This window comes from Myotis yumanensis, unplaced genomic scaffold, assembly GCF_028538775.1.
Source record: "Myotis yumanensis isolate MYYU_CA2020_CCGP unplaced genomic scaffold, mMyoYum1.0.hap1 SCAF_4, whole genome shotgun sequence".
NCBI lineage: Eukaryota > Metazoa > Chordata > Mammalia > Chiroptera > Vespertilionidae > Myotis > Myotis yumanensis.
In genome coordinates, this window is record NW_027223755.1 from 109,123,588 (window position 1) to 109,135,605 (window position 12,018).

The following is a 12,018-nucleotide window of genomic DNA, read 5'->3' on the forward strand; positions in this document are numbered from 1 at the left end:
TGAAAGGTATCCTTTAAGAAGAGGAAGAAGAAAAAGGTAAAGATACAAATTATGAACAGCAAACATGCATCTATCAACAAGTGAATCTAAGAACCAAGTGAATAAATAATCTGATGTACAGAATGAACTGGTGATTATAATAGAATCAGGGACATAGAAAAGGAATGGACTGACTATTCTTGAGGGGGAAAGGGGAGTGGGAGATGTGGGAAGAGACTGGACAAAAATCATGTACCTATGGATGAGGACAGTGGGTGGGGAGTGAGGGCGGAGGGTGGGCGGGAACTGGGAGGAGGGGAGTTATGGGGGGGAAAAAAGAGGAACAAATGTAATCTGAACAATAAAGATTTAATTAAAAAAAAATTAACTCCAAGTGAAATCAGGAACGTAAATATAAAGCCCTGAACTATAAAACTTCTAGAAGAATATATAGATGAAATCTTGGTGGCCTTGGATTAAGCAATGATTTTATAGTCACCGAAAACACAATACATAAAACATCCAATGTAAGAGCTTCCATCCAAAGACCCTGTCCAGAGAATAAAAGGACAAGCCACAGACTGCGAGCAAATATCTGCAAAACACATATTCAATAAACAATTTGCATCCAGAATATATAAAGGAGCCACAAAACTCAATAATAAGAAAACAACCCATTTTTTAAAAATGGGCCAAAGATTTGAACAGACACATCAGTAAATAAGATATGTACAGACCCAACATATCTAGTAATTAGGGAAACGCAAACTAAAATCACAGTAAGGTACCACTACATACCTATAAGAATGTCGTTGGTGAAGATGTGAAGGAACTGTAGCTCTCATACTCTGCTGGCAGGAATGTAAAAATTGATTTAATTACTTTGGAAAGCCATTTTGATAGTTTCTTTAGAAGGTAAGCACCCACCTGCCATAGGATCCAGCCATTACATTCCTAGATACTTAGCCAAGAGATATGTAAGTACTTGTCCATGCAAAGACTGTGCATGAATGCTCATAGATGCTGCATTTGAATACCTCCAAACTAGCAAATTGTCCATCGACAGAATAGATAAACAAATTGGCATATATCCATACCATAGAATATTCCTCAGCTCTTCAAAGGAATGAACTATACAGAACATGGATGAATTTCAAAATAATGATGCGGATAGGAAGAACTCAGACCAAAAATTGCACAAAGTGTATGATTCAATTCATATAGAATTCTAGTCAATGCCACTTTTTCTATAGTAACAGAGAGTAGATCAGTGCCTGCTTGGGGTTGGGGAAGATTCAGGGCAGGTGAGAGGAAAAGGTTACACAGTCAGGAGAAAACTTCTGGGAATGATGGATATGTTTATTATCTTGATTGTGGTGACGGTTCCGCAGTTGTATACTTACGTCAAAACTTACCAAATCATACACTTTAAATAAGTGCGTTGGTAAGACTGTTTCCAAAAAAAATGTTTGATGAGGTGCAAGATGTTTACATAATTCAAAATACTTCCTGCAAACTATTTACAAATTAAAAGGGAAAAGGAGTGACTTTACATTAGGGAAGCCTGGCAGACACCACCTTGATGGAGTGGTCAGAGTGGCCATCCGGAGTGAGGCACTGGAAGCCACAGCCCATGAAACCGCGGGCACTCCTCAAAGGAAGCGGCTTGCCACGTTTTTAAGTATCAAGATGATGAAAGTCAAGGACTGAGGAGCTGTACCTGTTGAGGGAGACTTCAGAGGCTGACAGTGAAAGCAGTGCTTGATTCTGCAAGGGACCCCTTTGCTTAAAGCACACTGTAACAACAGTCATGGAGTGCACAGGGACATCAGTGCTCATTTCCCGATTTCAGTGACTGTGCTGAGGATTACTGAGCTTGTAGGGGATATTTACTCATATGTCTAGTTGATGCGACATGTATTTAGGTATGTTTCCAGGTTGGGTTTGCAATTTGCTCTCAATTGGTTAAGAGAAAAAGTTATTGTTCTGTACTTCCAACTTTTCTGTTAGTTGGTGATTGTTAAAAAATTATTCTATTTACACATCTGTTTATGTGTTTGAGAGTTCCGTGGCATAGACTCCTAGAAGTAGACTAGCTGTGTCAAAAGATATGAACATTTAAAAAGGTGATAAATTTACCAAAATGCTTTTCAAAGAGATTGTGCCCATTTATACCCTTGTCAGCAATCTATGAAAGCAACTATTTCCTCTTGCTCGTTTTGGGCTCTATTATGCACTTTTCTTTTTGCCAACCTGCTATCTCATTTTAATTTGCATCTCTTCAGGCAATAGTGATGTTGAAAAATTTTTATGGGCTTATAAGCAATTACATTTCTTTTATTTGTGAAATACATCTTTTAAATTTATTTTTACTTATTGATGAGAGAGAGAGAGAGAGAGAGATGTCAATTTGTTGTTCCACTTACTGATGTATTCACTGGTTGCTACTTGTATGAGCCATGACCGGGGATTGAACCACAACCTTGGAACATCAGGATGACTATCTAACCCACTGAGCTACCCAGCCAGGGCTCTGTGAACTACATGTTTATATTCCTTGTCCAATTTTAAAGATATTCACATTTTCCTTTTTAGTTATAAGAATTTTTTGTATACTAAGAAAATTGTTTTTGTTTGTTTGTTTTGGGTCTGTAGTCTGGATTGTAAAACACTTATTTTCCTAGCTGACTACCTTTTAACTTAGTGCTATTTTTATTCTGTGCAGCTATTTTAAGCTTTATGTAGCCAATTTTCCTTTTTAGTTTCTGAGTTTTGTGTCTTGCTTAGAAATATTTTCTCCAATTCAAAATATGTGTGTGTGTACACTTGCATTTTTTTTCTTGTTTTGTTTATTTACATTTGAATTGTTTATCCATCTGGAATTTAATTCGTGTAAGGAATCAAATAGACATCCAGCTATAACTTATGTTCTTCCAAATGGTTAGCTAATTAACCCAACACTGATTACTGCAGTGTATAATTTTATTTTTCTCTAGTTGGAAATATTATTTTACTCTATGCAGGCACACCTTGGGATATTGCAGGTTTGTCTCCAGACAACTGCAATAAAGCAAGTGTCACATGAAGTAAGCCACACAAATTTTTTGGCTTCCCACTGAATATAAAAGTAATGTTAACACTACACTGTAGTCTATGAAATGGGCAATAGCACTGTGTCTAAAAAAAAAAAACAATGTATACATCTTAATTTAAAAACACTTTATTTCTAAAACTAGAGGCCCGGTGCACGGGTGGGGTCTGGCTGGCCCACCCCAATCAGGGTGCGGGAGGCCAATCGAGGGCGAGGCCAGCCATGGGGAGGGACTGAGGGCAGTTGGTCGGCCAGCCCTGCCCCCTGGTTGAACTCCCAGTCGAGGGGACAATTTGCATATTAGCCTTTTATTATACAGGATATGTTAACCATCATCTGAGCCATCAGGATATGTTGGTGCTGGGTCTTGCTTTGATGTTGATGGCTGCTGACTGATCAGGCTGAAGGTGGGGTGGCTGTGGCAATTTCTTAAAATAAGACAACAGCCCTAACTGGTTTGGCTCAGTGGATAGAGCGTCAGCCTGTGGGCTGAAAGGTCCCAGGTTTGATTCCAGTCAAAGGCATGTACCTTGGTTGTGGGCACATCCCCAGTAGGAGGCGTGCAGGAGGCAGCTTGATTGATGTTTCTCTCCCATCGATGTTTCTAACTCTCTATCCCTCTCCCTTCCTCTCTGTAAAAAATCAATTATATATATATATATATATATATATATATTTTTTTTTTAAAGACAGCAGTAAAGTTTGCCACATTGATTGACTCTTTCTTTCACAAACCATTTGTCTGTAGCATGTGATGCTGTTAGATAGCATGGTACCCATGGTAGAACTTCTTTCACAATTGAAGTCAATCCAGCCCTGGCTGGGTATGTCAGTGGTCAGAGCATCATCCCAATACGCCAAGGTTGCATGTTCGCTCCCATGCAAGAATCAACCAATAAATGTATCAAGAACTGGAACAATGAGGGTCTCTCTCTTTCTCTCTCAAAATCAATAAATTTAAAAACAACTGGAGTCAATCCTCTAAGCCCTGTGGCTGCTTTGCCCACTGAGTTTGTGGAATATTCTGAATCCTCTGCTGCCATCTCAGAGGCCTTCACAGCATCTTCCCCACAGTAAGTTCATCTCAAGAAACCACTGTCTTTGCTCGTCCACAGGAAGCAGTGCCTCACCCTCAGAGTCCCTTCAGGAGATGCAGACTCCAGGCATGTCCTCAGGCTCCACTTCCAACCCTGGCTCCCCTGCTGTCTCCACCAGTCTCCACCACGCTCCTCCACCGAGGCAGGCCGGGCCCTGAGGGTCAGCCATGAGCTGGGGTCAGCTCCTACCCTCCTGTTAAGGTGGATATTTTGACTTCTCTCCATGAATTACAAGTTCTTAATGGCATCTAGAAGGGTGACTCCTTTCCAGAAGGTTTTCTTTTTTGTTGTTTTTTAATCTTCATTGTCGAGAGTATTACAGATGTCCCCCATTTTTCCTCCATTGCCCGCCTCTACCCGGTTCCCACCCCACCCTAGGCCTTTCTCACTCTATTGTCTGTGTCCATGGATTATGCACATATGCATATAAGTTCTTTGGTTAACCTCTGCCCCCCCCCCCTTCCCTCTGTTCCATGCTTCCATACCTCTGGGCCTATCTTGTTCATCAGTTCATTTTGTTCACTAGATTCCACACATAAGTGAGATGATGTGATACTTTCAAATTTACTTTGCCCAGATCCATCAGAGCAATCACTGTCGATGGAAGCTATAGCTTTACAAAACGTATTCCTTAAAATAATAAGACTTGGAAGTTGAAATTATTCTTGGGTCCATGGGCTGCATGATGGCTGCTGTGTTCGCAGGCACGGAAACAACGCTCACCTCTGTGCATCTCCACCGAGCTCTTAGGTGAGCAGGTGCCTTGCCAGTGAACAGTCACCTTTTGAAAGGGATTTTTTTTTTCTGAGCAGTAAAAAAAACAAACAGTGGGCTTAAACCACCCAGTAGATCGCACTGTGAACAGATGTGCGGTCCTTCAGGCTTTGTTGTCCATTTATAGAGCACAGGCAGAGTAGATCGAGCATAATCCTCCGGGCCCAGGGATGGTAATGGAGCACCGGCTTCAACTTAAAGTCACAGCTGCGTTAGCCCCTAATGCGAAGCCAGGCATTGGCGTCTCCTCTCTGGTTCTGAAAGTCCTGGGTGAGGCTGTCTCATCTCCATCGGTGACGCCACCTTCATTAACTGCCTTGGCTAGATCTTCTGAATAACTTGCCGCAGCTTCTACATCAGCTGGCTGCTTCACCTCGTTCTTTTATGTTATGGCTTCTCTCCTTAAACTCATGAGCCATCCTCTGCCAGCTTCAGACTGTTCTCCTGCAGCTTCTCACCGCTCAGCCGCCATAGACCTGAAGGGGTAAGGCCTTGCTCTGGCTTAGGCTTTGGCTTAGGCTTTGGCTTACGGGAATGCTGTGGCTGGTGTATGCTACTCAGACCCCTACAACTTTCTCCACATCAGCAAGAAGGCTGTTTCTCTTTCTTGTTCAGTGTTCACTGGAGTAACCATTTTACTTTCCTTCCAGAACGTTTCCTTTGCATTCACAACATGGCTGTTTGGGACACGGGGCCTGGCTTTCAGCCTGTCTTGGTTCTGACATACCTTCCTCATTAAGCTTAACCATTTCGAGCTTTCCATGCAAAGGGAGAGACATTAGAGGCCGTTGTGGGGTTATTAATTGGCCTACTTTCAATATTCTTGTGTCTCGGGGAATAGGGATGCCCTAGAGAGGGAGAGAAAGGGGGAAAGGCCAGTTCACGGAACAGCCAGAACACACAACCTTCATTAAGTTTGTGGGCCCCCTAAAACAATTACAAAAGTAGAAATAACCGAGCCATGACCAGTGTACTCAATGGTTAGTGCAGCGGCTGGCACACTGAAGGGTCGCAAGTTTGCTCCCAGTGCCCTGGTTGGGGTGTGTGCAGGAGGCAATGAGATGTTTGTACATAGCATGAGATAGTTGATGTGCCTCTCTCACTTCGATGTTTATCTCTCTCTCTCCCTTCTTTCCTTCCACTCTCTCTGAAAAGCAATGGAAAAAATATCCTCAGGTGAAGAGTAACAAAACAAATAAAAACTGAACACCGGTCACCATCCTATAACAAAAGGCTAATATTCAAATTGTCCCCTCGACCAAGAGTTCAACTGGGAGTTCAACCAGGAGCTTGACCAGGGGATGGGGCCGGCCAGCCAGCCAACCATGGCCCCCTCCCCCAGCCTGCCGCAACCCCTTCCCCAGGCCGGTCCTACCCCTGATCAGCCCACCCAGCCTGATCAGGGGCAGGGCGGGCCCGCCAACCACCTGCGGGCTCTCCCCCCGGCTGGCATGGCCTGATTGGCTCAATGGGGGCAGGCCAGCCAGACCTCACCCAGGCACGAATTCATGCACTGGGCCTCTAGTAACAAATCCTATATAATAAAAGGCTAGTATGCAAATTGACTGAACAGTGGAACGACTGGTTGCTATGATGCGCACTGACCACCAGGGGGCAGACACTCAATGCAGGAACTGCCCCATGGTGGTCAGTGCGCTCCCACAGGGAGAGCGCCGCTCAGTCAGAAGCTGGGCTCATGGCTGGCGAGCGCAGCAGCGGTGGCAGGAGCCTCTCCCGCCTCCGCTGTTGGACATCTCCCAAGGACTCCTAGACTGCGAGAAGGTGCAGGCCAGTCTGAGGGATTCCCCCCACCCCAAGTGCACAAATTTCGTGCACTGGGCCTCTAGTATAATAATAATAATGATGATGATGATGGGAAAAGTTTGAAATATTGTGAGAATTACCAGAATATGGCACAGAGACATGAAGTGAGCAGGTGCTGTTGGAAAAATAGGGACACAGACTTGCCTGACGCAGGGTTGCCACAAACCTTTACTTTGTAAAAAACATGAAATCTGTGAAGCACAGCTAAGCGAGGTCCAATAACACAAGGAACGCCTGTACTAGCTTCTCAGATGTACTATTTGGGTCTGTTTCTAGATTCTAATCTGTTTCATTAATCTGCCTTTCTCTTCATGTTCCAGGACAAAACTTTTTTCATCAATGCAGCTTTATAAGAAGCCTCAATGCATCCCAGGGTTAATCCCTCTTTATTACTTTCCTTTTTCAGAATTTTCCTGGCTAGCCTCACTTGTTTATTTTTCCATGTGAACTTTAGACTCAGTGAGTCTACTTCCAAAAATCCTCATAATGTACTTTAATTGACATAAATTAAACATAGAGGCTAAGTTAGAGACAATATGCATCTTCACACCATTCAGTCATTTTACGGAGGAGCAGGGCATGTACTAGTATTTTCACTTTCCTTCATTTTTGTTGTTGCTGATTTTGTCCAGTGGGTGTGGGTAATTATTTTTTTCTATATTGTTTTCAAGTTTATTTTTAAAAACATAGAGATTTTGAATATTACTTTTATTTTTCTAATCATACTCTTGGATTGTCTAGATATGCAATTATATTGCCTGGAAATAATCCTCCTATTGTCTCCACTTTGCAATTCTTTAACTTATATTTTAACGTTCATATAGCTAGAATAGTGTCAAGTAATAGTGGTGATATTACTTTGCTTATCTTCTTCCGAACTTATCAAAAAGTGTTCCTAGTGTTCCAACCTTAAACATGATGCATTTTTAAACGTAAACATCAACATTGGGTGTTGGATTTTATATCCTTTAATCTCTAAGAAGTAGTGTAGCTATTTCCCCTTAACCAGGGCTAAGAGTTCCTCCAATACCAGCAGAGTCTGTCTAACATGGAGCTGGAGCAGCCAGGCTGACTGGCTCCAAGCCCAGATCTCCCGCTTGCTGTACGTGTGGCCTTGGCAGTTTCTTAGCCTCTCTGCGCCCTTGTTGCCTCCTTTATAAACAGAGTCAACAATAGCACCTCGCTCAAAGAATTGTTGCAGGATATAAATGAATAAATGTATATACAGTAAGATCCTCAAACAGAGCCCAGTTCATGACAAATGCTCTATAAGTATTAGTCATTAGAATTGCATGCTTAGAATTACCCCCATTGCAGTACTGAGCTTTTCTGTTTGTTTGTTTCTTTAAATAAACTTAGTTAATTGTGTATGGAAGTATAACATGCATTTTCCATACAGAAAAGGGCAAAACTGGATGAACTACCACAAAAAGCAAGCACATATGCAACCAACTTCATCCCAGAAGACCCCACATCCCTCCCCACAGGAGACCACCACCCTTGTTGCTAACAGGTTGTGGCATATTGTGGTTTTTAAAGTGCTACTGGATTCTGGTTTGTGTATCAATATTATGCTGTACCAATTGCATTAGAGGAGATTTAAATAAATGCAAGGACATCCAGAAGGCTTAATATTGTTAAGATGACAACACTCCCATCTGGTTCTCCCACTGCCCCCATTGCGGGTCCGAGCAGCTTGGGCGGCGGGAGACGCGGCAGCGGCCAGGCAGCCCAGGTTCGCCAAGCCACTAGGACGCCGAGGCCCTCAGGCACCCAGCACGCGCCCGGCCCGCCGCCACGGTGCCCAAGAGCAAGGTCAGCTCTGCGGAGGGGGCGGCCAAGGAGGAGCCGAAGAGGAGGTCGGCCCGGTTGTCAGCCAAACCTGCGCCTGCAAAAGTGGAGGCGAAGCCCAAAAAGGCGGCTGGAAAGGATAAGTCTGCAGGCAAAAAAGTGCAAACGAAAGGGAAAAGGGGAGCAAAGGGAAAGCAGGCGGAAGTGGCTGACCAGGAACCTAAAGAAGATCTACCTGCGGAAAATGGAGAAACTAAAAACGAGGAGAGCCCAACCTCAGATGAAGCAGGAGAAAAAGAAGCCTAGTCTGATTAATGTCATGTACCAGGTCTTATCAGTGGTCCCTGCCTCCCTTCTTGTACAACCCAGAGGAATATTTTTATCAACTATTTTGTAAATGCACGTTTTTTACTAGCACTAGAAACATTTTTAAGAAGGAGGGAATTCCACCTCATCCCATTTTTTTAAGTGTAAATGCTTTTTTTTAAGAGGTGAAATCATTTGCTGGTTGTTTATTTTTTGGTACAACCAGAAAATAGTGGGATATTGAATATGGGAGACTTTGACTGTCTTGGGTGTCAGCTGGACATTCCATAGATGGGGTAGTTTTTATATCCTATAATACAAAGCATACTAAATGGCAATTTGGAGTTAGTCGTGCGTTTGCTATGTCTTGAACATTTTAAATTACTTCTATTCACATGTTTTTGGTACAATTGTTTCCTAAAGAAAACCACTCCTTGATCGTGGCTCTCCCTGTCAGAATTTTGTGCATCTGGAACATCTTTGTTGTGGTAGTCCAGTTTTCCTAGTAACTTTGTCAATGTGCTGTGAAAGATTGAAAATTTGATTATGTAGTATATATGCTATTAAGTTGTGAATTAGTGGGACTTTGATGTAACAGTGTATCAACATTTGAAGATATTGGTACTTGTTACTCTGTTAAGGAAAGTTAGCCTCTAAATTTTGAGCTGGAAAGTCACTGGAATAACTGTTTAGAAAAGAATCACAACTACATGACTTTACATTTTTGGTACGTATGTTAAGAATTGTGTACAAATTGAAATGTCTGTGTACTGATCCTCAAAACAATAAAATCTCAATTATGAAAGAATTATTTGAGGCACATGGGAAAAAAAAAAGATGACAACACTTCTGAAATTGATTGAGAGATTTAACACAATCTATCCTGGAATTCCAGGTGTATTCTTTATAGAATTGACAAGCCAGCGCTAACATTTATATGGAAATGTAAGGAATCCAGAAGGAAGCTAAAGCCATTTAGAAAATGAACAAAGTTAGAGGACTCACATTTCTCCATTTCAAAAGTTACTGCAAAACATAATAAACAGTTTGATACTGATGTAAGAATGACATATAGGCCGAAGCCAGTTTGGCTCAGTGGATGGAGCGTCGGCCTGCGGACTGAGGGGTCCCGGGTTCGATTCCGGTCAAGGGCATGTACGTTGGTTGCGGGCACATCCCCAGTGGGAGATGTGCAGGAGGCAGCTGGTCGATGTTTCTCTCTCATTGATGTTTCTGGCTCTCTGTCCCTCTCCCTTCCTCTCTGTAAAAAATCAATAAAATATAAAATAAAATAAAAAAAAGAATGACATATAGGTCAATGGAATAGAATTGAGAATCCAGAAATAAAGGCTCACATTTATGATGAATTGATTTTTAACAAGAATGTTAAAATAATTCAATGGGGGAAAGAGTAGTTTTTTTCAACAGATGGTGATAGGACAACAAGACACTCAAATTCAAAAGAATGAAGTCTGATCCCTATCTCATGCCATGTACAAACATTCACTCAAGATGGATCAAAGGCCCAAGTGTAAGAGCAACACTGTAAAACTCTTAGAAGAAGACACAGAAGTAATCTTCATAATCTTGGATTTGGCAGTGGTTTCTTAAATGTGACACCAAAAGCACAAGCAATAACAAAATAGGTAAATTAAATATATAAATTGAACTTCAACAAAATTAGAAACTTCAGTGCATCAAAGGACACTACCAATTAAATGAAAAGGCACTCCATATAATAAGAGAAAATATGTGCAAATTATATATTTTATAAGGAACTTGTATCTAGAAAATCGATATAAGGAACTTTACAACTCATTAATAAAAAGACATATAACCCAAATAAGAAATGTGCTAAGGATCCATATGGACGTTTCTCCAAGGAAGATGCACAAATGGCCAATAAGCTCATGAAAACATGCTCAACATCATTAGTGATCAGGGAAATGCAAATGAAAACCACAATGAAGTATCGCTTTACAATTCAGCGGTTCTCAACCTGTGGGTCGCCACCCCTTTGGCGGTCGAATGACCCTTTCACAGGGGTCGCCTAAGACCATCCTGCATATCAGATATTTACATTACGATTCATAACAGTAGCAACATTACAGTTATGAAGTAGCAACGAAAATAATTTTATGGTTGGGTCACAACATGAGGAACTGTATTTAAAGGGCCAGAAGGTTGAGAACCACTGCTTTACATCCACTAGGATGGATATGATAAAAAAAAAAAAAAAAAAAAAAAAGACAGCTAGTAACAAATAGTGAAAAGAATGTGGAGAAATAGGAACCCCCTTACACTGCTGGTGGGAATGTAAAATGGTGCAATCCCTTTAGAAAACAGTCTGTCAGTTCTTAGAAAAGTTAAACATTGAGTTACTATATGACTCGTCTACTCCACTTCTAAGTACGTATATACCCAAGAGAAATGAAAACATGTTCACACAAAAACATGTTCATGAATGTCTTTAACAGTTCTATTCATAATAGTCAAAAGTAGAGCCCTGGCCGGTTTGGCTCTGTGGACAAAGTGTCAGCCTGTGGACTGAAGGGTCCCGGGTTTGATTCCAGTCAAGGGCATGTCGCTCGGTTGCAGGTGCAATCCTGGCCCTGGTCAGGGTGTGTGCGGGAGGCAACCAAACAATGTGTCTCTCTCACATTGATGTTTCTCTCTTCTCTCTCCCCTCCCTTCCACTCTCTCTAAAAATCAATGGAAAAGTATCCTCGGGTGAGGATTAACAAACAAACAAACAAACAAACAAACAAATAGTCAAAAGTAGAGATAACTCAATGTCCATCAACTGATGAATGAGTAAATAAATGTAATATATCCATTCAATGGAACATTATTTGAACATAAAAAAGTGAAGTGCTGGTACCCACTATAATATGAATGGAAACATTATGCTAAGTGAAAGAAACCAGTCAAGGAAAGATCGCGTATTACATGATTCTATTTATATGAAATGCCCAGAATAGGCAAACCTGTAGAGTCACAAAGTAGATTAGTGATTGCCTAGAGCTGGTGTGGGGATTGGGAGATTGGGGAATAGCTAAAGGATATTGGGGTTTCTTTTGGGGTGATGAAAATGTTCCAACATGGGTTGTGGTGATGATTGCACAACTCTGTGAATATGGTAAAAACCATTGATTT

The 12,018-nt window shown here is 41.7% G+C and overlaps 1 pseudogene; it reads left to right on the forward strand.

Moving 5' to 3' along the window:
- Positions 1-4,840: 4,840 nt before the first annotated feature.
- Positions 4,841-8,871, forward strand: LOC139009565 (non-histone chromosomal protein HMG-14 pseudogene; annotated as a pseudogene).
- Positions 8,872-12,018: the final 3,147 nt, after the last annotated feature.